This window comes from Nycticebus coucang, chromosome X (assembly GCF_027406575.1).
Source record: "Nycticebus coucang isolate mNycCou1 chromosome X, mNycCou1.pri, whole genome shotgun sequence".
NCBI lineage: Eukaryota > Metazoa > Chordata > Mammalia > Primates > Lorisidae > Nycticebus > Nycticebus coucang.
The window spans coordinates 71,548,980-71,573,856 of NC_069804.1; positions in this window are offsets into that span (position 1 = coordinate 71,548,980).

The following is a 24,877-nucleotide window of genomic DNA, read 5'->3' on the forward strand; positions in this document are numbered from 1 at the left end:
CATATGTCTGTAGGTTGTGCGCCTGTCTTCTTCAGAGAAGTTTCTCTTCAAGTCCATTGTCCAGCCTGTGATTGGATCAATTGTTCTTTTCTTGCTTATACGGTTGAGTTCTCTTTGGAGTCTGGTTATTAAACCTTTGTCAGAGACATAACCTGCAAATATCTTGTCCAATTTTGAGAGCTGTCTGCTTGCTTCACTTACTGTTTTCATGGCTTTGCAGAAGCTTTTTAGATTGATCAGTTCCCAGTAGTGTATTTTTGAAGCTGCGTCAATTGCCCGGAGGGTCTTCCTCATGAAATACTTGTCCAGACCGATTTCTTAATGAGTTTTCCCTGCACTTTCTTCTATTATCAAAACAGCATGGTACTGCCACAAAAACAGAGAAGTAGATGTTTCCAACAAAATAGATAACCAAGGAGGGCGGAGCATGATGGCGGACAGGACAGATGTGTAGCCCACCTCTCCCAAGCCACCAGGTGAGAGGAAAGGCGGTCTGGACATTCCCTGTGTGTGGATTATGGGAGTGGACTGACAGCTGGAGACTCCCAGTGAACTGGCGGTTTGCTATATATGAGGGGTAATTTAAAATCACAGACTCTGTTGTAGAGATTCTTCCCTGCTCGGCTGTGCCGGACAGCAGGCCCCTCCCAAACGGAGGTCAGCAGCTTGTAAATGCTGACAAAATCCAATTGACAAGTAATTAATCCTGAACTGAGGGAGGCATCCGAAAGGAGAGCCACTCAAAACCACAGGGAGCTGGGCAAACTGTTGGACAATTGAAGGGAAGGGATCCTGCCCGGGAAACAGACATTTTGAACTACCAAAAGGGTGGGAACCTTTCCCCCAGGTGTTGGAGGGGGCTGGTGGTTCAGGCTGCGCAGTGAACTGGCGGACACCCATCCAAAACTCTGAACCATAAAACTCAGAATAAATCCCCCGAGCGCTTCAACCACGGGTTCCGGCTTGAAGCCTAGGACCCGGCTTTGGCTTCTGGAGCCACGAAGCTACTGAAGCCACGGACCGGCTTTGGCTGCTGAAGCCCCGGGAACCAGGTACAGGACATAATGCACGAACTCAACACCACTCCCCTTATGCCTGATTGCAGTCGCCAGTTTGCGGGGGAACCTGGGAACAGAGTGGAGGGAATTAGGAAGCATGGACACCTGCACTAAGTGGGAAGGTCGGTCGCAAGAACTGTCCAGAAAAGAACAGCCGAGGTTGCACAATTCTTAGGCGACAACTTTTACGGAAAATCCAAAATGGCGATCGGCCATGTAAGGTGGTTTCCACGGTAACGGTATAAACTGTAAACCAGGTATAAGTCTCGAAACCGCTCACAGTGCCACCTGGTGTCCAGAAAGTATATTGCAGTATGAATATATTCCTATGAAAGTTGATCCCTACAGCAGACATACAGATATTTATAGGTATATTTCTACAACAAGAATATTTTTGCAGTTTGTGCCTTTTTTGTTTGTTTTGCTTTCTTTCTTTTTTTTTGTTTTTGAGGGGTATTTTGTTTGTTTTTTTTTTTGCTGTTGTTTTCTTTTTGTCTGATTTTTCTTCACCATTTTCTTAGAGGAGATTTTGATAATTTTTTATTATTACATTTTATATAGATATTTTTATTTCTATGTCTTCTAATTTTAATTTCTTCTTTCTTCTCACTTAACATTCCTTCTAACACCACATTTTTCTCTCTTTTTTTCCTTTCTTTCAATTATTTTATGATTATCACTATTTTTATTGCAGTTGTTCTTATATTGCTGTTGTCATGGCTATTGCTTGTATGTTTATGTGCTTACGTCTGTCTCTGTATCTATGCGCCCGTGTGTCTTGTAAACTTTGTATCTGTTTATTTGTTCATTTGGTCTCAGTGAGCTTGGTGTTACGACCTGCAACCATGAGCTCCTAACACCCCCGTCCACTCTCACTGGAGAGTGAGATCTGGAGACCTGCCCCCTCAGGAGTCCAGATTCTTGGATGAACTCTCCAGTGGTGTAGACAGGACCTGGACTGCAGCTGGCCAGTGCTGACTCTGTAGCAAAGGAGCGAGAAGACGACGTTCGACTGAGAGGAAATTAAACTGGAGCGGTGGTGCTCCGAGGTGCAGAGCAACATCCATCTTCAGCAATAACAAGGCCCACACACAGATATCCCATAGCCTCTCCTCCTGTCTTCCTGGGCAACCAGATGAGGCCGAGCATCTTCTCAGATGGCAACCACCATGGAACAGACATGGGACTGAAACACAGGCCCCGTGAGTAAAGGGTTTTCCTGAGATGGTACCGACCTGGGTGGAACACGGGGACTAGAAAACACACCCACAGAGCTGGGAAACTCCTAGGGTGGGGCTGATCCAGAAAACCGTTCTACTGAGCCTAAGACGCACCTGGCCCTTAGGGGATCACCAGCCTATAGACAAAAGAGGCCAAGAGGCTACAGCCAACAACTGATCGTGCTGCGAATACAAACTGGCAGGACTAAATATAGCGCCTGAGACACAGGTTCTGGGAACTCAAATCAGCCTTCACAAACAACTGGCTGAGATGTCAGAAATCGAATTCAGAATTTGGATCGCGAACAAGATTAACAAAATGGAACTAGGAATTCGTGGAGAAATTCAAAAGCTGTCTCAAGAATTTAACGAATTTAAAGACAAAATCACCAAAAACTTAGAAACACTGAAGCAAGAATTTGCAGCCCTCAAAGCTATGAAAAATACAGTAGAATCCCTTAGCAACAAAATGGACCAAGCAGACGAAAGGATCTCCGACATCGAAGATAAAGCCTTTGAACGCTCCCAAACTCTCAAAGAGGAGAGAAAAGGAGACCAAAATGGATCACTCACTCAGAGAGCTCTGGGATAACTCGAAGAAGGCAAATATCCATCTCATAGGAATTCCTGAAACAGATGAAGTGGCCTCACTGGCGCAGAGGTCCTTCTGCATGAAATTATGAAAGAGAATTTTCCAGACATGCCTAGAGAACCTGAAATTCAGATAGCAGATAGCTTCAGAACCCCAGCATGACTCAAACCCAATAAGACATCCCCCAGGAATATCATAATTAACTTCACTAAAGTTAATATGAAGGAGAAAATTCTCAAAGCGGCCAGGCGAAAGAAATCTATTACCTTCAAAGGGAAGAACATTAGAATGACTGCAGATCTCTCTGCTGAAACTTTTCAAGCCAGAAGCGAGTGGTCATCAACGTTTAATCTCCTCAAGCAAAATAACTTTCAACCCCGGATCCTGTACCCAGCTAAACTGCGTTTCATTTATGATGGAGAAATTAATTACTTTAATAACATATATATGCTAAATAAATTTGCCATAACCAAACCAGCTCTTCAGGATATTCTCAGACCTATCCTCCATAATTACCAACCCAATCCTCTACTACAAAAGTAAACTCACTCAGAAACTTCTGATCAAACTCCAACTTCCACAATGGAAAAGGATTAAAAATGCCCACTGGACTTTCAAAAAACTCAATATCCCAAATTTCATCAAACTTATCAATAATCTCCATTAATGTGAATGGCTTAAACTGCCCTCTAAAGAGACATAGGTTAGCTGACTGGATACAAAAACTCAGGCCAGACATTTGTTGCATACAAGAGTCACATCTTAACTTAAAACACAAACACAGACTCAGGGTGAAAGGATGGTCATCCATATTTCAGGCAAATGGTAACGAAAAAAAGCAGGAGTTTCAATTTTATTTGCGGACACAATAGGCTTTAAACCAACAAAATTAAAGAAGTACAAAAATGGTCACTACATATTTGTTAAGGGTAAGACTCAATATGATGAGATCTCAATTATTAATATCTATGCACCCAACCACAATGCACCTCAATTTGTAAGAGAAACTCTAACGGACATGAGCAACTTGATTTCCTCCAACTCTATAATAGTCGGAGATTTTAATACTCCTTTGGCAGTGATGGATCGATCCTCCAACAAAAAGCTGAGTAAACAAATTCTAGATTCAAATCTAACCATCCAGCATTTAGATTTAGCTGACATCTACAGAACATTTCATCCCAACAAAAGTGAATACACATACTTCTCATCAGCCCACAGAACTTACTCCAGAATCGATCACATCTTAGGTCACAAGTCTAACCTCAGCAAATTTAAAGGAATATAAATTATTCCATGCATCTTCTCGGAACATCATGGAATAAAACTTGAGATGAGTAACAACAGGAATCTGCATACACATACAAAAACATGGAAGTTAAAGAACCTTATGCTGAATGATAGCTGGGTCAGAGATGAGATAAAGAAGGAAATTGCCCAATTTCTGGAACAAAACGACAATGAAGACATGAACTATCAGAACCTCTGGGACAGAGCAAAGGCAGTTCTAAGAGGGGAAATTTATAGTACTGCAAGCCTTCCTCAGGAGAATGGAAAAAGAGGAAGTAAGCAACTTAATGGGACATCTCAAGAGACTGGAAAGTTAAGAACACTCCAACCCCATATCCAGTAAAATTAAAGAACTAACCAAATTCAGAGGAGAACTAAATGAAATTGAAAACAGAAGAATAATACAACAGATCAATAAATCAAAAAGCTGTTTTTTTGAAAAGGTCAACAAAATAGATAATCCTTTGGCCAACCTAATCAGGAAAAAAAGAGTAAAATCTTTAATCTCATCAGTCAGAAATAACAAAGACGAAATAACAACAGATTCCTCAGAAATCCAAAAAATCCTTAATGAATATTACAAGAAACTTTACTCTCAGAAATACAAAAAACTGAAGGAATTCGACCGTTACTTGGAAGCACGTCACCTTCCAAGACTTAATCAAAAACAAGTGGAAATGTTGAACAGGGCCATATCAAGTTCGGAAATAGCATCAACCATACAAAACCTCCCTAAAAAGAAAAGCCCAGGACCAGATGGTTGCACGTCAGAATTCTACCAAACCTTTAAAGAGGAATTAGTACCTATACTACTCAACATGTTCCAAAAGGTAGAAAAAGAAGGAAGACTACCCAACACGTTCTATAAAGCAAACATCACCCTGATCCCCAAACCAGGAAAAGACCCAAAAAGAATAGAAAATTATAGACCAATATCACTAATGAATATAGATGCAAAAATATTCAACAAGATTCTAACACACAGAATCCAGCAACATATCAAACAAATCATACATCATGACCAAGTCGGTTTTATCCCAGGGTCTAAAGGCTGGTTCAAAATACGTAAATCTATAAATGTAATACAGCACATAATCAAATTAAAAAACAAAGACCATATGATTCTCTCAATCGATGCAGAAAAAGCTTTTGATAACACCCAACATCCATTCATGATCAGATCACTTAAAAAAATTGGTATAGAAGGGACATTTCTTAAACTGATAGAGGCTATCTACAGCAAACCCACAGCCAATATCATATTGAATGGAGTTAAATTGGAATCATTTCCACTTAGATCTGGAACCAGACAAGGCTGCCCATTGTCTCCTTTGCTCGTTAACATTGTAATGGAAGTTTTAGCCACCACAATTAGGGAAGAAAAGGCGATCAAGGTTATCCACATAGGGTGAGAAGAGATCAAACTTTCGCTCTTCGCAGATTATATGATTGTATATCTGGAAAATACTAGGGACTCTATTACAAATCTCTTAGAAGTGATTAATGAATACAGCAGTGTCTCAGGTTACAAAATCAACATTCATAAATCGGTAGCCTTTATATATACCAACAATAGTCAAGTTGACAAAACAATTAAGGACTCTATCCCATTCACTGTAGTGCCAAAGAAGATGAAATACCTTGGAGTTTATCTAACAAGGGACGTGAAAGATCTATATAAAGAGAACTATGAAACTCTCAGAAAAGAGGTAGCTGAGAATGTTAACAAATGGAAAAATATACCATGCTCATGGTTGGGAAGAATCAACATTGTTAAAATGTCCATACTACCCAAAGCAATATATAATTTCAATGCAATCCCCATTAAAGCTCCACTGTCATACTTTAAAGATCTTGAAAAAATAATACTTCATTTTATATGCAATCAGAAAAAAAACTCAAATAACGAAGACATTACTCAAAAATAAAAACAAAGCAGGAGGAATCACGCTACCAGAACTCAGACTATACTAAAAATCGGTAGTGATCAAAACAGCATGGTACTGGCACAAAAACAGAGAAGTAGATGTCTGGAACAGAATAGAGAACTGAGAGATGAATCCAGCTACTTACCATTATTTAATCTTTGAGAAGCCAATTAAAAACATTCAGTGGGGAAAATATTCCCTATTTAACAAATGGTGCTGGATGAACTAGCTGGCAACCTGTAGAAGACTGAATCTGGACCCACAACTCTCACCATTAACCAAGATAGACTCTCACTGGATTAAAGATTTAAACCTAAGACATGAAACCATAAAAATACTAGAAGAGAGTGTAGGGAAAACCCTTGAAGAAATTGGGTTGGGCGAGTTTTTTATGAGAAAGACCCCCTGGGCAATTGAAGCTGCTTCAAAAATACACTACTGGGACTTGATCAAACTAAAAAGCTTCTGCATAGCCAAGAACACAGTAAGTAAAGCAAGCAAACAGCCCTCAGAATGGGAGAAGATATTTGCAGGTTATGTCTCCAACAAAGGTTTAATAACCAGAATCCACAGAGAACTCAAACGCATTAGCAAGAAAAGAACAAGGGATCCCATCGCAGGCTGGGCAAGGGACTTGAAGAGAAACTTCCCTGAAGAAGACAGGGGCATGGCCTTCAGACATATGAAAAAATGCTCATCATCTTTAATCATCAGAGAAATGCAAATCAAAACTACTTTGAGATATCATCTAGCTCCAGTGAGACTAGCCTATGTCATAAAATCCCAAGACCAGAGATGTAGGCGTGGATGTGGAGAAAAGGGAACTCTTTTGCACTGCTGGTGGGAATGCAAATTAATACATTCCTTTTGGAAAGAGATATGGAGAACACTTAGAAATCTATTAATAGATCTGCCATTCTATCCTGTAATGCCCCTACTGGGCATATACCCAGAAGACCAAAAATCACACCATAACAAAGATATTTGTATCAGAATATTTATTGCAGCCCTATTCATAATTGCTAAGTCATGGGAAAAGCCCAAGTGCCCATCGATCCACGAATGGATTAATAAATTGTGGTATATGTACACCATGGAATATTATGCAGCCTTAAAGAATGATGGAGACCTTACCTCTTTCAGGTTTACATGGATGGAACTGGAACATATTCTTCTTAGTAAAGTGTCTCAAGAATGGAAGAAAAAGTACCCAATGTACTCACCCTTCTTATGAAACTAATGTAGGACCTTCACATGAAAGCTATAACCCATTTACAACTTAAGAATAGGGAGAAAGGGGAAGGGAGGGGAGGGAGGGGGAGGGAGCGGGAAGGAGGGGTATTAAGGGGATTACACCTGTGGTGTATCTTACAAGGGTGTATGTGAATCCCAGTAAATATGGAATGTAAAGGTCTTAGCAAAATAAGTAAGAAAATGCTACAAAACTATGTTAACTAATGTGATGAAAATGTGTCAAACGATCTATGAACCAAGTGTATGGTGCCCCACGATCATACTAATGTACACAGCTATGGTTTAAAAAATAAATAAAGAAATAAATAAAAAAGAAAATAGATAACCAAGAAATGAGTCCAGGTATTTATCGTTATTTGATCTTTGACAAGCCAATTAAAAACATTCAGTGAGGAAAAGATTCACTATTTAACAAATGGTGCTTGGTGAACTGGCTTGCAAACTGTAGAAGATGAAATTGGACCCACAACTTTCACCATTATCTAAGATAGAGTCTCACTGGATTAAAGAGTTAAACTTAAGATATTAAAGGGTAAAGTGACCATTCTTATTTTTCCTTACTTTTGTTGGTTTAAAGCCTATTGTATCTGCAAATAGAATTGCAACACCTGCTTTTTTCTTATTTCCATTTGCCTGAAATGTGGACAACCATCCTTTCACCCTGAGTCTATACTTATCTTTTAAAGTAACATGAGATTACTGTATGCAGCAAATATCTGGCCTGCGTTTTTGTATCCAGTCAGCCAACCTGTGCCTCTTTAGTGGACAGTTTACGGCATTCACATTAATGGAGAATATAGATATGTCTGGTAAAATTTTGTGTATTGAGTTTTTTGAAATTCCAGTGGACATTCTTAATCCTTTTGCCACTGTGGAAGTTGGAGTTTTAGCAATAGTTTCTGAGTGAGTTTACTTTTGTGGTAGAGGATTGGGCTAGTCATTATGGAGGATAGGTCTAAGAATATCCTGAAGAGCTGGGTTGGTTACGGCAAATTTCTTCAACATGTGAATGTCATTAATGTATTTCATTTCTCCATCGTAAATGAAACTTAGTTTAACTGAATACAGGATCCTGGATTGAAAGTTATTTTGTTTTAGGCGAGGGAAAGTTGATGGCCACCTTACTTTTGCTTGAACGGTTTCAGCAGAGATATTTGCAGTCATTCTAATATTCTCCCCTTTGTAGGTTATGGTTTACTTATGTCTGGCTGCTTTCAGAATTTTCTCCTTTATATTAATTTTAGTAAGGTTAATGTGATGTGCCTGTGGGATGTGTTATTTGGGTTGAATCGTAGTGGAGTTCTGAATCTGTCTGCTGTCTGAATTTCAGAATCTCTTAGTATGTTTTCAAAATTCTCTTTCATAATTTCATGGAGAAGAGCCTTTGTGCCTTGAGAAGCCACTTTATCACTTTCATGGATTCCAATGAGGCAGATATTAGCCTTCTTCAAATTATCCCAGAGCTTTCTGAGAGAATGATGCATTTTTACTCTCCATTTCTCTACCTCTTTGAGAGTTTGGGAGCATTCAAAGCTTTGCCTTCAATGTCAGAAATCCTTTCTTCTGCTTGCTCCACTCTGTTACTGAGGGATTCTACTGTATTTTTCAGATCTTTTAGGCCTGCAAATTCTTGCTTCAAAGTGTCAAAATATTTGGTGCTTTTGTCTTTAAATTTGTTGAATTCTTGAAACAACTTTTGAATTGCCCCTCAATTTCTAATTCCAACAGTTCCTCCATTCTATTAATCTTGTTTGCAATCCAAATTCTGAATTCGATTTCTGACATCTTGGCCATCTATTTTTGAATGGCATCTTCAGTTTCAGTTACATTTGCCATATTTTTTCTTGGGGTGGGGGTTTTCTACTCTGTTTATTCATGTTACCAGAGTTTTTCTGTTGTTTCCACCCCATGATTATTTTACACCGTTTGACTAGATGAGTGGATAACGAAAAGTTGGGTTTGGGGCTCTAGGGGTAGTGATTAACCAGCCCTTTGCTCAGATGCTGAGAATGGTGTCTGTACCTTTTCACCTGGAGCTTTGCCAAGGTCCTGTACAGTGCTACAGCCTGAGAAACTGGGGACCTGCTTGGTGTTTTGGGGCTAAGTAGCTCTGTCTTTTCTGCTAATCTCTGTCCTACCCTAGTGAATCAGTTACTCTTGGTTGAAGTCTCAGCTGTGTAGAAATATCAGTAATTAAGTCAACCCAACCCCACAGGCAAAATTGGAAAAGGAAATCAAACCTTTCTGCAACCACACACCCTGGGTACCACTTGGAGTGACCTTGGGCATTTGGCCCAGTTCACAAGGTCCAAATCATTTGTCTCAGCAGCTGTCTCAGGTGGGTGAGTTTAAAATGTCTCTGGCAACTAGATTGCAGGGGTCTGCTGACAACTCAAATATCACTAGCTCCAGTGCTCCATGGGGTCAGGAGAACCCACCCAGCAAATAGATTAGTCTGGAAAGGTTGATGCTTCTTTCCCCACCTTGTACCTCTGTCACACTCAATCACTGATAACCCCATGGGGCTGTGACCCAGTTTCCTCCAATGAGAAGATACTCCAGGATTTTGCACATGCCTGAATCACAGAGAGATGTGTTTCCTCAGGCAAGCCACTGCTCTCTGTCACTATCTGGCAGGGGGGAGGTGAGGCCTGGCATACTTAGGTGCTTAATGGAGGCTGGGGCTGTTCATTCAGTTCCAGCCCCACCCCTGATTGATGTTACTGACAGAACAGAACTACTTTGCAGACTTTGTTTCTGTCCCAGCTTAATTCCCCTGCAGAAGTGAAGCTGTTTTGTGTTCATAGAACCTGCACCTCAGACCTTGTCTGTGCTGCTGCCTGGTCTCATAGTTTGTATTCTCAGCATGATTAGCTGTCAGTTCTACCCTCCTACCCTCCTTTGTCTGGGATAATGCCCTGGGAATCTGCTGGGTCTGCGAGTGTGTTTTCTAGTCCCCACACTCCACCCAGGCAAAACCTTTACTCACGGGGCCTGTGTTTCCATCCCAGAACTTTTCTGTCAGTGGTTGCCACTGGAGAAGATGCCTGGCCTCCTCTGGTTGCCCAGAGAGACAGGATGTGTGACTCCAGAATATCCAGGGGTGAGCCCTATTATTGCCAAAAATGTCTGCTGCTCTGTTCCTTGGGGCACCGCAGCTCCTGTGTGGTTCCCTCTCAGCCGACTAACCTTTCCTCACTCCCATACCACAGAATAAGCACTGACTAACAGCAGTCCATGCCCTGTACACACCTCTTGAGAAAATACCCAAGAATCTGGACTCCTGGGGACAGGCTTCCAGACCTCAGAGTGAAAGTGGAGGCGAGTTCTGGGAGCTCAGAATTGCAGGTAGAGAATATTGACAGTTTTATACAGTTTTATGCCTGGCAGGAGAGTGCCATGGCACCCTACTAGGGGAAGTAGGTCCAGTTTTTAGAGGATCTCTACCGTGGAGTATAATGGGAGGACTTTTGAACCCTGCTCATTCATTTATGGAGTACTCCAAGCTGTTCTCATGGGGGAGGGGACCCCCATCCACTTGGTGATGGATTTTGTACCTTTTGTTTGTATCCTTGGGGTTGCAGCTTGCCTCAGCCAGGTTGATGTGCATTCTTCAACATTCTCTCTTGGCACAGCTCTAATTTGCTAGGTTACTTGCAAAATTTCTGTTCTTTAACTCTCCTTCTGGATGGGAGCCTCTGTGGAAAGCTGGCTTTGGTCAGCCATCTTGCCTCCACCCTCCTCCCTTTCAGCCTTATACATAAAGGCTACTTCAACACCTAAGCTTTGAGAAAAGGTAATTTAAGGTGAAAGAGGCAGTGAGAGAAAGAAACAGGGAAAGGAAATCCATAAGAAAAAAACACACATGAGGGAGAACCGATAGAAAAATTCGGCAAAATGAAAACTGAGACCAATGCAACCCTTCCAAGTAATCATGAGGTATGCACCGCAGATGATTCCACCTATAAAAGTTTAATGTAGGGGTACTCAAAATATGGCCTGTGGACTACATATGGCCTGTTCAGGACATTTGTCTGGCCCACCAGATGTTTTCCCACCACTGTCTGTCTGCTTAGCAACTGACTTATCCTGGGCCTGCAGTGCGCTTGTGTGGAATGTGCGCCACACTCTCTGACTCCCCTCCTTCTCTCTGTCTCTCAACTACTCCTATCAGTCTCTGGTGTGATGAGAGAAGTCATGAGCATGCCTGTGCAGAGCCTGCTGCTGCCTGAGGAGCAAGGTAAGAATAAGTTAGGATTTATTTATTTATTTATTTTTTGAAGTTAGGAGGTTTATTATTTTTTTTTTTTTCAGTTACTAGGGCCTTCCTTTGTGGTTAAGGGGAGACTTTTTTCTGAACTTACGAAGTCTTTTCTTTTGCAGATAGGGTGCACATTTTTTGAAGTTAGGAGAGCTTTTGTTAAAAAGTTGGCTAGTTGGGGGTGGTTTCTAGGGGTGTTGCATCACAGTGATAACGCAAATAGTCAGTGCTCAGTGCTAATGCAAATTGTCAGTGCTCAGAGGTAATGCAAATGGTCAGCGCTCAGAGGTAATGCAAATAATCAGTGCTCAGTGGTAATGATAATTGTAAGTGCTCAGTGTTAATGCAAATGGTCAGTGGTCAGTGTTAATGCAAATGATCAGTACTGAGTGTTAGCGCATGAAGGCCCCAAACTGTTAATCTGCCTAGGTCCCCATGGGAGCTTAATCCAGCTCTGTAGACAGCCGAGGAGTAGGGAAACCAATTTAATTGACAGTAAGTGCATTTATATTCTGATTGCTATTCAGTTGTGTATGATGTTGTATGTTGTGTGCTGTGTAAGTACTGGTTCACAATGTTGCAATGTCTGAGCAGTGCGAGTTCAGCCACACAAGCATATGCATGTTAAATGCCTTCTTTCTGTTGCCAAAGAAACATGTCCAGAGAAGCCTGATTTATTTAGTACAGTGAGTCTTTCAGGACCTACAATTACAGAAAGTATTGAAGAAATGGAAGACAATTTGCATCAGCATTTACAAAACTCCGCAAAAAAAAACTTTCCTATTTTTCCTTGGCACTTGATGAAAGTAATGATGTTTGTGATTCTGCACAACATCTAATTTTTATTCATGGGATGAATGACTATTTCAAAGTTACAGAAGAGCTTTCTGTACTGCAAAGCATCAAATGAACAACTACAGGAGAGGATATCTATAAAAAGGTTTGCCAAACTGTGAAGGGTTTGAAGCTATATTGGGCTAAACTAGCCAGTGTGACAACTGATGGTTATCCTAGCATGGTGGGGTCTAAGAAAGGAGTAATCACTCGCATTAACCAAGAGATAAACAAACATAACCATTCTCATCCAATAGACATACACTGCCTCATTCACCAACAAGCACTGTGTAGTAAATCACTGAAGTGGGACTCTGTTATGAAAATTGTGGTATTTGTGTTAACTTCATTAGAGCTAATGCACTAAACCACAGACAATTTCAGGAATTTCTGTCTGAGCTAACTGTTGCCTATGAAGATGTTCTCTACCATACAGAAGTCCATTGGCTGAGTCGAGGGAGAGTTTTGAAACGTTTCTATGACTTACTTCCAATTATTAAAGCTTTTCTGCTTTCAAAAACAAAGAATTACCAGAGCTCAATGATGCAGAATGGAAATGGCACCTTGCCTTTCTGACAGATGTAACAGAGCTACTCAACAGTTTCAATGTGCAACTTCAAGGAAAGGGTAAGCTTATATGTGATATGCAATCACATGCGAAAGCATTTGAAGTAAAATTAGACCTCCTCATCAAATAAGTGAAGGAGGAAAATTTCTGCCATCTCCCCACAACTCAAAATCTGTTAGCAGAAAAACCATTGTTTGCATTCCCCCCCAAAAAATGTGTGGATTCACTGGAAAAGTTTCAAAAGTAGTTCCAATTTAGATTTAAAGAGCTTCATCTCCATGAACAGGGCATACAGCTTTTCCGCAACCCATTTTCTATTGACACTGAAAATGTGGATACAATTTATCAAATGGAACTGGCTGAACTGCAGAATGGTGACTCTCTGAAAGATGCATTCAAGTCAAGCAACCTTCCTAATTTCTATGCATCTCTCCCCTCTGAAACATATCCTAATCTCAGGAAACATGTACTCAAAATGGCAACCATCTTTAGCAGCACTTATGTCTGTGAACAGACTTTTTCCAGAATGAAACATGTGAAATCAACCAGATCTAGACTAACTAATGCACACTTGCATCACTTGTTACGACTAGCAGTGAGAAATATAGAACTGGACATTGACCATTTCATTAGCCAAAAGCAGTCCTGTAGTTCTCATTGAAATACTGGTAAGTTTGTTGATTTAACTTTACTCGTTCTTAATTTTAAATATTGCATTTGTTCCCATTTTCTTTTTTTTTTTTTACTTCAAAATAGGATATGTGCAGTGTGCATAGAAATTTGTTCATATTTTTTGTTTGTTTGTTTTTTGTTTTTCTTTTAACTGTAGTCCGGCCCTCCAACCGTCTGAAGGACAGTGAACTGGCCCCCTGTTTAAAAAGTTTGAGGAACCCTGGTTTCATGCAAATGAAAGAAAGGAGATTTAAAATATGAATGGCAAAGGAAATAAAGGAAATTGGCAAGAAAGTGGTAAAATAGAACCAAAAAGTATGGATGAAAGATAGAAACAATATAGAAAGAATATGGTAGAGCTTAAGGAATTGAAGATGTCAATCAGAGAAATTAAAGATACAATAGAAAGTATAAATAACAGATTAAACAATGGAGAAGAACTTGAGGATAAAGCTCTTGAACTAACCTAGGTAGTTAAAGAGGCAGAAAAAAAGAAAGGGAAAGCAGAATAGTCTCTCAGAAAATTATGAGACTTCGCGAAGAGTTCAAATATACAAATTATAGGACTCTCTGAAGGGAATGAACATCCCAAAGGAATGGAAGATCTACTAGAGGGTATCATAAGTTAAAATTTTCTAAGTTTCAGTAAAGGTTCTGAAAAATTAGAGAGATATCGAACCACAGGTCATCTGACGATGAATAGATCATCTCCAAGACACATTGTAATGAACCTGTCCAAGTAAAGATGAAAGAGAAAATTCTGCAAGCAACCAAGTGTATGCATCAGTTTATCTACAAGAGCAGATCCAACCCAATGACAATGGACTTTTTAGCTGAAATTTCCCAAATCAGAAGATTTTTAGTTTCCACAATGGCACAAAGGATAAAACTACACAACCAAGCATTTCATAATAAGATAAATAGAATTTAACCACACTTATAGATACTCTCAATAAATGTCAATGAATTGAACTCCCCACTGAAAAGGCACAAGCAGGATGATTGGATAAAAAAAAACAAAAAAAAAAACACAAGCCATCCATATTCTGTCTCCAGGAGACACACATAGCCCTGAAGGACAAATCAAGACTCAGGGTTAAGGGAAGGAAAACACTATTTTTAGCAAATAGAAATTAGAAGAAAGGAGGGGTTGGAAACTTATTCTCAGATACAAATGGATTCAAAGCAACTTTAGTTAAGAAAGACAAAGAAGGATACTCTATACTGGTCAAGGAAACAATACAATAAGAAGACATCTCAATTTTAAACATTTATGCACCTAACTTAAATGCTCCCAGAATTATAAAACAGACCTTCAGTGGTCTAAGTAATATGATAACCAAGAACATCTTTATAGTTATGAAATTCAACACTCTTCTGACAGAACTGGACAGATCCTCTAAACAGAAAATAAACAAGGATGCAAAAGACTTGAACCTTACGCTAGAACAAATGAGATTAAGAGACTTACACAGAACACACCATCCCAAAGCAAAAGAATACACTTTTTTATCATCAGCTCATGGCACATATTCCAAAATAATCACATCCTAGGATACAAATCAATCCTCAGCAAAATTAACGGAATAGAAATTATACCATGTCTCTTCTCAGACCACAAGTCTATAAAGATGAAGCTCAACTCCAACAAAATTGTTCATCCCCACTCAAAGTGTTGGAAACTAAACAGCCTTATGTTGAATGATAGTTTGGTTCAGAAAGAGATAAAAGAGGAATTTGTTAATTTCCACAAACATAATAACAATGAAGACACAAGTTACCAAAACCTCTGGGATACAGCAAAAGCAGTCCTGAGAGGAAAATTTATTGTGGTAGAGCCCTACTTTTGAAAAACAGAAAGTGAGTGCATCAGGACACTCACAAACCATCTTATGGAATTGGAAAAACAAGAAAAACTTATCCCTAAACACAGCAGAACAAAAGAGATAGCCAAAATTAAATGGAATTAATGAGATTAATGAAATTGAAAAAAAATCATTCAGACAATTAATGAAACAAAAGTTGTTTTTCAGAAAAGTAAAAATACATAAACCTTTGGTCAGGCTAACTAGAAATAGAAAAGTAAAAGCTCTAGTAAACTCAATCAGGAATGATACAGGGGAAACAACAACAGATGCTACAGAGATACAAGAGATTATCTCTGTATAGTATAAGAAATTCTATGCCTGGAAATTTGACAATGTGAAGGAAATGGATCAATACTTGGAATCACATCCTCTCCCTAGACTTAATCAAGAAGAAATAGATTTTCTGAAAAGACAAATTACAAGCACTGAGAACAAAGAAGCAATAAAAAAAAACTCCCAACAACAAAAAAAAGGCCAGGTCCAGATAGATTCACACCAGAATTCTATCAAACCTTCAAAGAAGAGTTTATACCCATACTGCAGAAATTATTCCAAAAAATTGAGGAGGAAAGAATCTGCCCCAACACCTTCAACGAAACACATAACACCCTGATACCAAAACCAGGAAAGGACCCAACTAAAAAGAAGAACAATAGACCATTTTCACTAATGAATATAGACGCAAAAATTCTCAACAAAATCCTAGTCAATAGGGCAGTGCCTGTGGCTCAAAGGAGTAGGTCACTGGCTCCATATGCTAGAGATGGTGGGTTCAAACCCAGCCCCGGCCAAAAACTGTAAAATAATAATAATAATAATAAATAAATCCTAGTCAATAGATTACAGCTTATCATTAAAAAAGTCATACATCATGATAAAGTAGGATTCATCCCAGGGATACAAGGCTGGTTTAACATACACACGTGAACAAACATAATGCATCACATCAACAGAATCTAAAACAAAGACCATATGATCCCCTCAGTAGATGCAGACAAAGGATATAATGAAATTCAAGATACTTTTCTAATTTAAACTCTGAAGAGTATAGGCACTGGCGGCTCATTTCTTAAACTGCTTTAAGCTATCTATCATGAACCCACAGCTAATATTAAACTGAATGGAGTAAAACTGAAAGCTTTTCCACTCAGAACTGGAACAAGACACAATTGTCCTCTATCACCACTACTATTCAACACAGTGCTGTAAGTTCTAGCCAATACAATCAGACAAAAGAAGGAAATAAAGGGGCAACCAAATAGGAGCTGGGGAAGTGAAACTCTCCCTGTTTGCTTATACTATGACCTTATACTTAGAGAACCTCAAACACTCAACCACAAGATCCCTGGAAGTAATAAAAAAAATACAGTGGATGTCTCGGGATATAAAATCATTGTACACAAATCAGTAGACTCTGTATATACCAAAAACAACCAAGATTAGAAAGCAATCAAGGACACAATATCCTTCTCAGTAGGTTCAAAGAAAATGAAATATTTAGGAGTATACCTTACAAAAGTGGTGAACGATCTCTATAAAGAAAATTATAAACCCCTAGGAAAAGAAAAAGAAAATTATAAACCCCTAGGAAAAGAAATAGCAGAAGATATTAACAAATGGAAGAACATATTACAATCATGGCTGGGAAGAATCAACATTGTCAAGATGTCTATACTTATGAAAGCAATATACAGTTTGAATGTCATCCTTATTAAAATACCACTTTCATATTAAAATATTGTACTTTTAAGACTTGGAAAAATAATTCTTGGATTTTTACAGAATGAGAAAAAAAACCTGTATAGCCAAGGCAATTCTTAGTAATAATGTCAAAGCCAGCGGTATCAGCCTACAAGATTTTAGGCTGTACTACAAGGCCATAGTCATCAAAACAGCCTGGTATTGGCACAAAAATGGGGACATAGACATCTGGAAACAAATAGAGAACCAGTACATCAAATGAATATTTTAAAGCCATGTAAAATAAACCAAACAAGAACATACACTGGGGGAAAGAATCCCTATTCAATAAATGGTGCTGGGAGAACTGGATATCTACATGTGAAAGACTGAAACTGGACCTGCACCTTTCTCCACTCACAAAAATTGATTCAAGGGGGATAAAAGACCTAAATGTAAAGAACAAAATAATCAAAAATCCTTGAAGAAAGTGTAGGGAAAACACTAGAAGCTATTGGCCTAGGGAAGGACCTTATGAGGAAGCCTTCCATGGCAATTGCAACAATAAAAATAAACAAATGGAACTTAAGCTGAAAAGCTTCTGTATAGCTAAGAAGACAACAACCAAAGCAAAAAGACAACCTACACATTGGGAAAGGACATTTGCATATTTTGAATTGGACAAAAGCTTGATAAGTAGGATCTATAGAGAACTCAAATTAATCGACAGAGAAAAAGGCAACAATCCCTTAAATCACCAGGCAAGAGAAATGAATAGAACCTTCTCTAAAGAAGAAAGACAAGAGGTGGAGCAAGATGGTGGCCGAGTAACAGCTTTCTTGAATCTGGGCACCGTGAGTCTGGGGAGATAGGACTCCAGGCATCTCTGGCTGGTGGGATCTGCCTATCATCACCCCGTGAGGATACAGGGAGTCAGCAAGAGACTTCTGGACCCCAAGAGGAGGACTAAAACAGTGGGAAACCAGCAAGTGGTTGCGTGTGTTCAATCCATTTAAACCCGCCCACAACTGTAAGTTCAGTAGCAGCGAGACTGCAAACCAGAAAGACCTTAATGTGAACTGTTTTGGTGTCTTTGGACTTGGCACTCAGTTCAACTGCCTTGGGGAGAGCCTGAGCAGAAGTGTGGAGAACTTTAGCCATTGTCCAGGGCCCCAGTCTGAGCCGCTGAGCCAGACGAAGCTAATAGTGTTTGGCTGTGGGTCACAGGGAGCCATTGTGAGCGATCTGCCCCTCAGGGTCGCAGAGCTAGAATTGGGTGGGAGCTGGTAACCCAGCGACCCAGTAGCCTAAGGACGGGGTCTGAACCGCCTTGCAGCCCTAACCCTCAGGGGCAGAGTGAGACCAGTTTTGGCAAACTGGGTAAGTGGATAGCCACTTCAGCAGTGATTCCAGCGACAAGCACTATCCTGGGAAAGCTTCTGCTCAGCCAGTGAACAAGTTCAAAGTGCCTTTTAAGTGGGCTGAAGAGAGATTTAGAGTGTCTACCTGCTGGGGTTTGAGAAATCAGAAGCCTCCAGTCGTATCAGAACTGTGATTAACATCTCATACCCCAGAAGACCACGTGTTGCCCAGACAATATTCAATAACATATACATACTGCTTTGTTTTTGGTTGTGTTTCTTTTTTTTTTAATTTTGATGTTATTCATGTTGTTTTGTTTTTTAAGTTCAACCTTTTCCATACAGATCCTTATTCTTTCTCAATTTTTCTAGTTTAATTATAATTTCCCATTGTTGCCATTTTCAATAATTAGAACTTCATTTTTGCTAGTGTTTCTACAGCTATTATTTGGTTTTGCACCCAATTTTATCCCATAAAGTTTTCTGTTTGCTTGTATTGGTTTGATTTATAGCATTTTTGTCTTTCCTCTCTACTTGGTGGAGGTGGGGTACTGTGTCTGATCAGGTTAGCAAAGAGCTGCTGACCTCAAGGGAACCACCCAACTGGGCACCCCCAGAAGGTGGGTTTTTTTAAAGGTTGTGTCAAAGTACCCTACTGTACACCTATATTGCTCTGTCTCCCTCTTTATGTGCATCTCTTCTTTTTGTCAATATTCCTTTTACCCATCCCCTCTCAATTCTCTATTTTTCTTTGCTTTTCTGATCACTCAGTCCTCCTTTCTTTCATCACGTTTTTGCTCTTCAACCTTCTCACCCTTCTGGTCCTGGACCCTTAGTACACAGGCACGAGAACTGAAAAAGCAAGAGGAAGTGAAAGGAAAATTAGGGCAAGGAAACAGATAAAAGAAATCACTCATGAGGAAGAATCAGCAGAAAACTCCAGGCAACATGAAGAACCAGTCCAGAACAACCCCGCCAAGGGACCATGAGGTAGCTACTGTAGAGGATTCCACCTATAAAGAAATGTTAGGAATGAAAGAAAGGGAATTTAGAATTTAGAAAAGTTAGGGATGAAAGAAAGGGAATTTAGAAAGAAACATGTTGAAAACAATGACAGAAATGATGGAAACAATGAAGGAAACTGCTAATAAAGTGGAAAATAACCAAAAGGAAATCCAAAAACAGAATCAAATAAGAGATGAATGATATGAAGACTATAAAAAGGATATAGCAGAGCTGAAGGAACTGAATCAGTCAATTAGGGAACTTAAAGATGCAATGGAAGGTATCAGCAACAGGTTAGACCATGCAGAAGAAAGAATTTCAGAGGTAGAAGACAAAGTTCTTGAGATAACTCAGATAGTAAAAGAGGCAGAAAAGAAGACAGAGAAAGCAGAACGTTCACTGTCAGAATTATGGGACTTTATGAAGCGTTCCAACATACGAGTTACAGGAATTCCAGAAGGGGAAGAAAAATGCCCAGAGGAATGGAAGCCATACTAGAGAATATTATAAAAGAAAATTTCCCAAATATCACCAAAGATTCTGACGCACTGCTTTCAGAGGGATATCGGACCCCAAGTCGCCTCAACTCTAACCGAGCTTCTCCAAGACACATTGTGATGAACCTGTCCAAAGTCAAGACAAAAGAAAAGATTCTGCAAGCTGCCAGGAGTAAGCGCCAGTTGACCTACAGGGGAAAATTCATCGGAGTGACCGCAGACTTCTCTAATAAAACTTTCCAAGCAAGAAGACAATGGTCATCTACCTTTAATCTACTTAAACACAACAATTTCCAGCTCAGAATTCTGTACCCTGCTAAGCTAAGCTTAAAAATTGATGGAGAAATCAAATCATATATGGATATACAAACATTGAGGAAATTCACCACAAGACCAGTTCTACAGGAAATACTTCAACCTGTTCTGCACACTGACCACCACAATGGATCAGCAGCAAAGTAAGAACTCAGAAATTGAAGGACAGAACCTAACCTCCACACTGCTGCAAAAGATAAAACTAAGCAATGGACTCTCACAAAATAAGATGAATAGAATACTACCACATTTATCAATTATCTCAATAAATGTTAATGGCTTGAATTCCCCACTGAAGAGACATAGATTGGCTGACTGGATTAAAAAACACAAGCCATCCATTTGCTGTCTGCAAGAAACACACCTGGCTTCAAAAGACAAATTAAAGCTCCGAGTCAAGGGTTGGAAGACAATTTTTCAGGCAAATGGAATTCAGAAGAAAAGAGGAGTTGCAATCTTATTTTCAGATACATGTGGATTTAAAGCAACTAAAGTCAAAAAAGACAAAGATGGTCACTTTATATTGGTCAAGGGAAAAATACAACAAGAAGACGTTTCAATTCTAAATATTTATGCACCCAATTTAAATGCTCTCAGATTCTTGAAACAGACCTTACTCAGTCTGAGCAATATGATATCTGATAATACCATAATAACAGGGGACTTTAACACTCCTCTTACAGAGCTGGACAGATCCTCTAAACAGAAATTAAACAAAGATATAAGATTTTTAAATGAGACCCTAGAACAACTGTGCTTGATAGACGCATATAGAACACTCCATCCCAAAGATAAAGAATATACATTCTTCTCATCACCCCATGGAACATTCTCCAAAATTGATCATATCCTGGGACACAAAACAAATATCAACAGAATCAAAAGAATTGAAATTTTACCTTGTGTCCTCTCAGACTATAAGACACTAAAGGTGGAACTCAACACTAACAAAAATGCTCAACCCCACCGAAAGGCATGGAAATTCAACAATCTTCTGTTGAATAACATATGGGTGCAGGAAGAAATAAAACAGGAAATCATTAACTTCCTTGAGCATAACAACAATGAAGACACAAGCTACCAAAACCTGTGGGATACTGCAAAAGCAGTTTTGAGAGGAAAATTCATCGCTTTAGATGCCTACATTCGAAAAACAGAAAGAGAGCACATCAACAATCTCACAAGAGATCTTATGGAATTGGAAAAAGAACAATCTGAGCCTAAACTCAGTAGAAGAAAAGAAATATCCAAAATCAAATCAGAGATCAATGAAATTGAAAACAAAAGAATCATTCAGAAAATTAAGGAAACAGGAGTTGGTTTTTTGAAAAAAGAAATAAAATAGATAAACCATTGGCGAGACTAATGAGGAATAGAAAAGTAAACTCTCTAGTAACCTCAATCAGAAATGATAAAGGGGAAATAACAACTGATCCCACAGACATGCAAGAGATCATCTCTGAATACTACCAGAAACTCTATGCCCAGAAATTTGACAGTGTGAAGGAAATGGATCAATATTTGGAATCACACCCTCTCCCTCGACTCAGCCAGGAAGAAATAGAGCTCCTGAACAGACCAATTTCAAGCACTGAGATCAAAGAAACAATAAAAAAGCTTCCAACCAAAAAATGCCCTGGTCCAGATGGCTTCACACCAGAATTCTATCAAACCTTCAAGGAAGAGCTTATTCCTGTACTGCAGAAATTATTCCAAAAAATTGAGGAAGAAGGAATCTTCCCCAACACATTCTATGAAGCAAACATCACCCTGATACCAAAACCAGGAAAAGACCCAAACAAAAAGGAGAATTTCAGACCAAACGCACTCATGAATATAGATGCAAAAATTCTCACCAAAATCCTAGCCAATAGATTACAGCTTATCATCAAAACGTCATACACCATGATTAAGTAGGTTTCATCCCTGGGGGACAAGGCTGGTTTAAAATATGCAAGCCCATAAACATTATCCACCATATTAACAGAGGCAAAAATAAAGATCACATGATCCTCTCAATAGATGAAGAAAAAGCATTTGATAAAATCCAGCATCCTTTTCTAATTAGAACACTGAAGAGTATAGGCATAGGTGGCACATTTCTAAAACTGATTGATTCAGTTTTAGAAATAGTTTTTGCATCTAGAAATAGTTTTTGCATCTATATTGAAGCTCTCTATGACAAACCCACAGCCAATATTTTACTGAATGGAATAAAACTGAAAGCTTTTCCTCTTAGAACTGGAACCAGACAAGGTTGTCCTGTGTCACCTTTACTATTCAACGTAGTGCTGGAAGTTCTAGCCAGTACAATTAGGCAAGACAAGGAAATAAAGGGAATCCAAATGGGAGCAGAGGAGGTCAAACTCTCCCTCTTTGCTGACGACATGATCTTATACTTAGAGAACCCCAAAGACTCAACCACAAGACTCCTAGAAGTCATCAAAAAATGCAGTAATGTTTCAGGATATAAAATCAATGTCCACAAGTCAGTAGCCTTTGTGTACACCAATAACAGTCAAGATGAGAAGCTAATTAAGGACACAACTCCCTTCACCATAGTTTCAAAGAAAATGAAATACCTAGGAATATACCTAACGAAGGAGGTGAAGGACCTCTATAAAGAAAACTGTGAAATCCTCAGAAAGGAAATAGCAGAGGATATTAACAAATGGAAGAACATACCATGCTCATGGACGGGAATAATCAACATTGTTAAAATCTGTACTTCCCAAAGCAATCTACCTATTCAATGCCATTCCTATCAAAATACCAACATCGTACTTTCAAGATTGGGAAAAAACTATTTTGCGTTTTGTATGGAACCGGAAAAAACCCCGTATAGCTAAGGCAGTTCTCTGTAACAAAAATAAAGCTGGGGGCATCAGCATACCAGATTTTAGTCTGTACTACAAAGCCATAGTGCTCAAGACAGCATGGTACTGGCACAAAAACAGAGATATAGACACTTGAAATCGAATTGAAAAGGAAGAAATGAAACTAACATCTTACAGCCATCTAATCTTCGATAAACCAAACAAGAACAACCTTGGGGGAAAGACTCCCTATTCAATAAATGGTGTTGGGAGAACTGGATGTCTACATGTAAAAGACTGAAACTGGACCCACACCTTTCCCCACTCACAAAAATTGATTCAAGATGGATAAAGGACTTAAATTTAAGGCATGAAACAATAAAAATCCTCCAAGAAAGCATAGGAAAAACACTGGAAGATATTGGCCTGGGGAAAGACTTCATGAAGAAGACTGCCATGGCAATTGCAACAACAACAAAAATAAACAAATGGGACTTCATTAAACTGAAAAGCTTCTGTACAGCTAAGGAGACAATAACCAAAGCAAAGAGACAACCTACACAATGGGAAAGGATATTTGCATATTTTCAATCAGACAAAAGCTTGATAACTAGGATCTATAGAGAACTCAAATTAATCCACATGAAAAAAGCCAACAATCCCATATGTCAATGGGCAAGAGACATGAATAGAACTTTCTCTAAAGATGACAAACGAATGGCTAACAAACATATGAAAAAATGTTCATCATCTCTATATATTAGAGAAATGCAAATCAAAACAACCCTGAGATATCATCTAACACCAGTGAGAATGGCCCACATCACAAAATCTCAAAACTGCACATGCTGGCGTGGATGTGGAGAGAAGGGAACACTTTTACACTGCTGGTGGGACTGCAAACTAGTACAACCTTTGTGGAAGGAAGTATGGAGAAACCTCAAAGAACTCAAGCTAGACCTCCCATTTGATCCTGCAATCCCATTACTGGGCGTCTACTCAGAAGGAAAAAAATCCTTTTATCATAAGGACACTTTTACCAGACTGTTTATTGCAGCTCAATTTACAATCGCCAAAATGTGGAAACAGCCTAAATGCCCACCAACCCAGGAATGGTTTAACAAGCTGTGGTATATGTTTACCATGGTATACTATTCAGCCATTAACAAAATGGAGACTTTTCATCCTTCGTATTAACCTGGATGGAAGTGGAAGACATTATTCTTTGCAAAGCATCACAAGAATGGAGAAGCATGAATCCTATGTACTCATTTTTGATATGAGGACAATTAATGACAATTAAGGTTGTGGGGGGGAAGAAGAAAGAGGGATGGAGGGAGGGGGTGGGGCCTTGGTGTGTTTCACACTTTATGGGGGCAAGACATGATTGCAAGAGGGACTTTACCTAACAATTGCAATCAGTGTAACCTGGCTTATTGTACCCTCAATGAATCCCCAACAATAGAAAAAAAAATAGATAAAAGTAATAAAGGATACAACAGAAAAAAAGAAGAAAGACAAATGGCTAACAAACATGGAACAATGCGCATCATTCCAAATTATTATACAAATGCAAATCAAAACCACCTTGTGATATTATCTAACCACAGTAAGAATGGCCCACATCAAATAATATCAAAGCTGTAGATGTTGGTGTG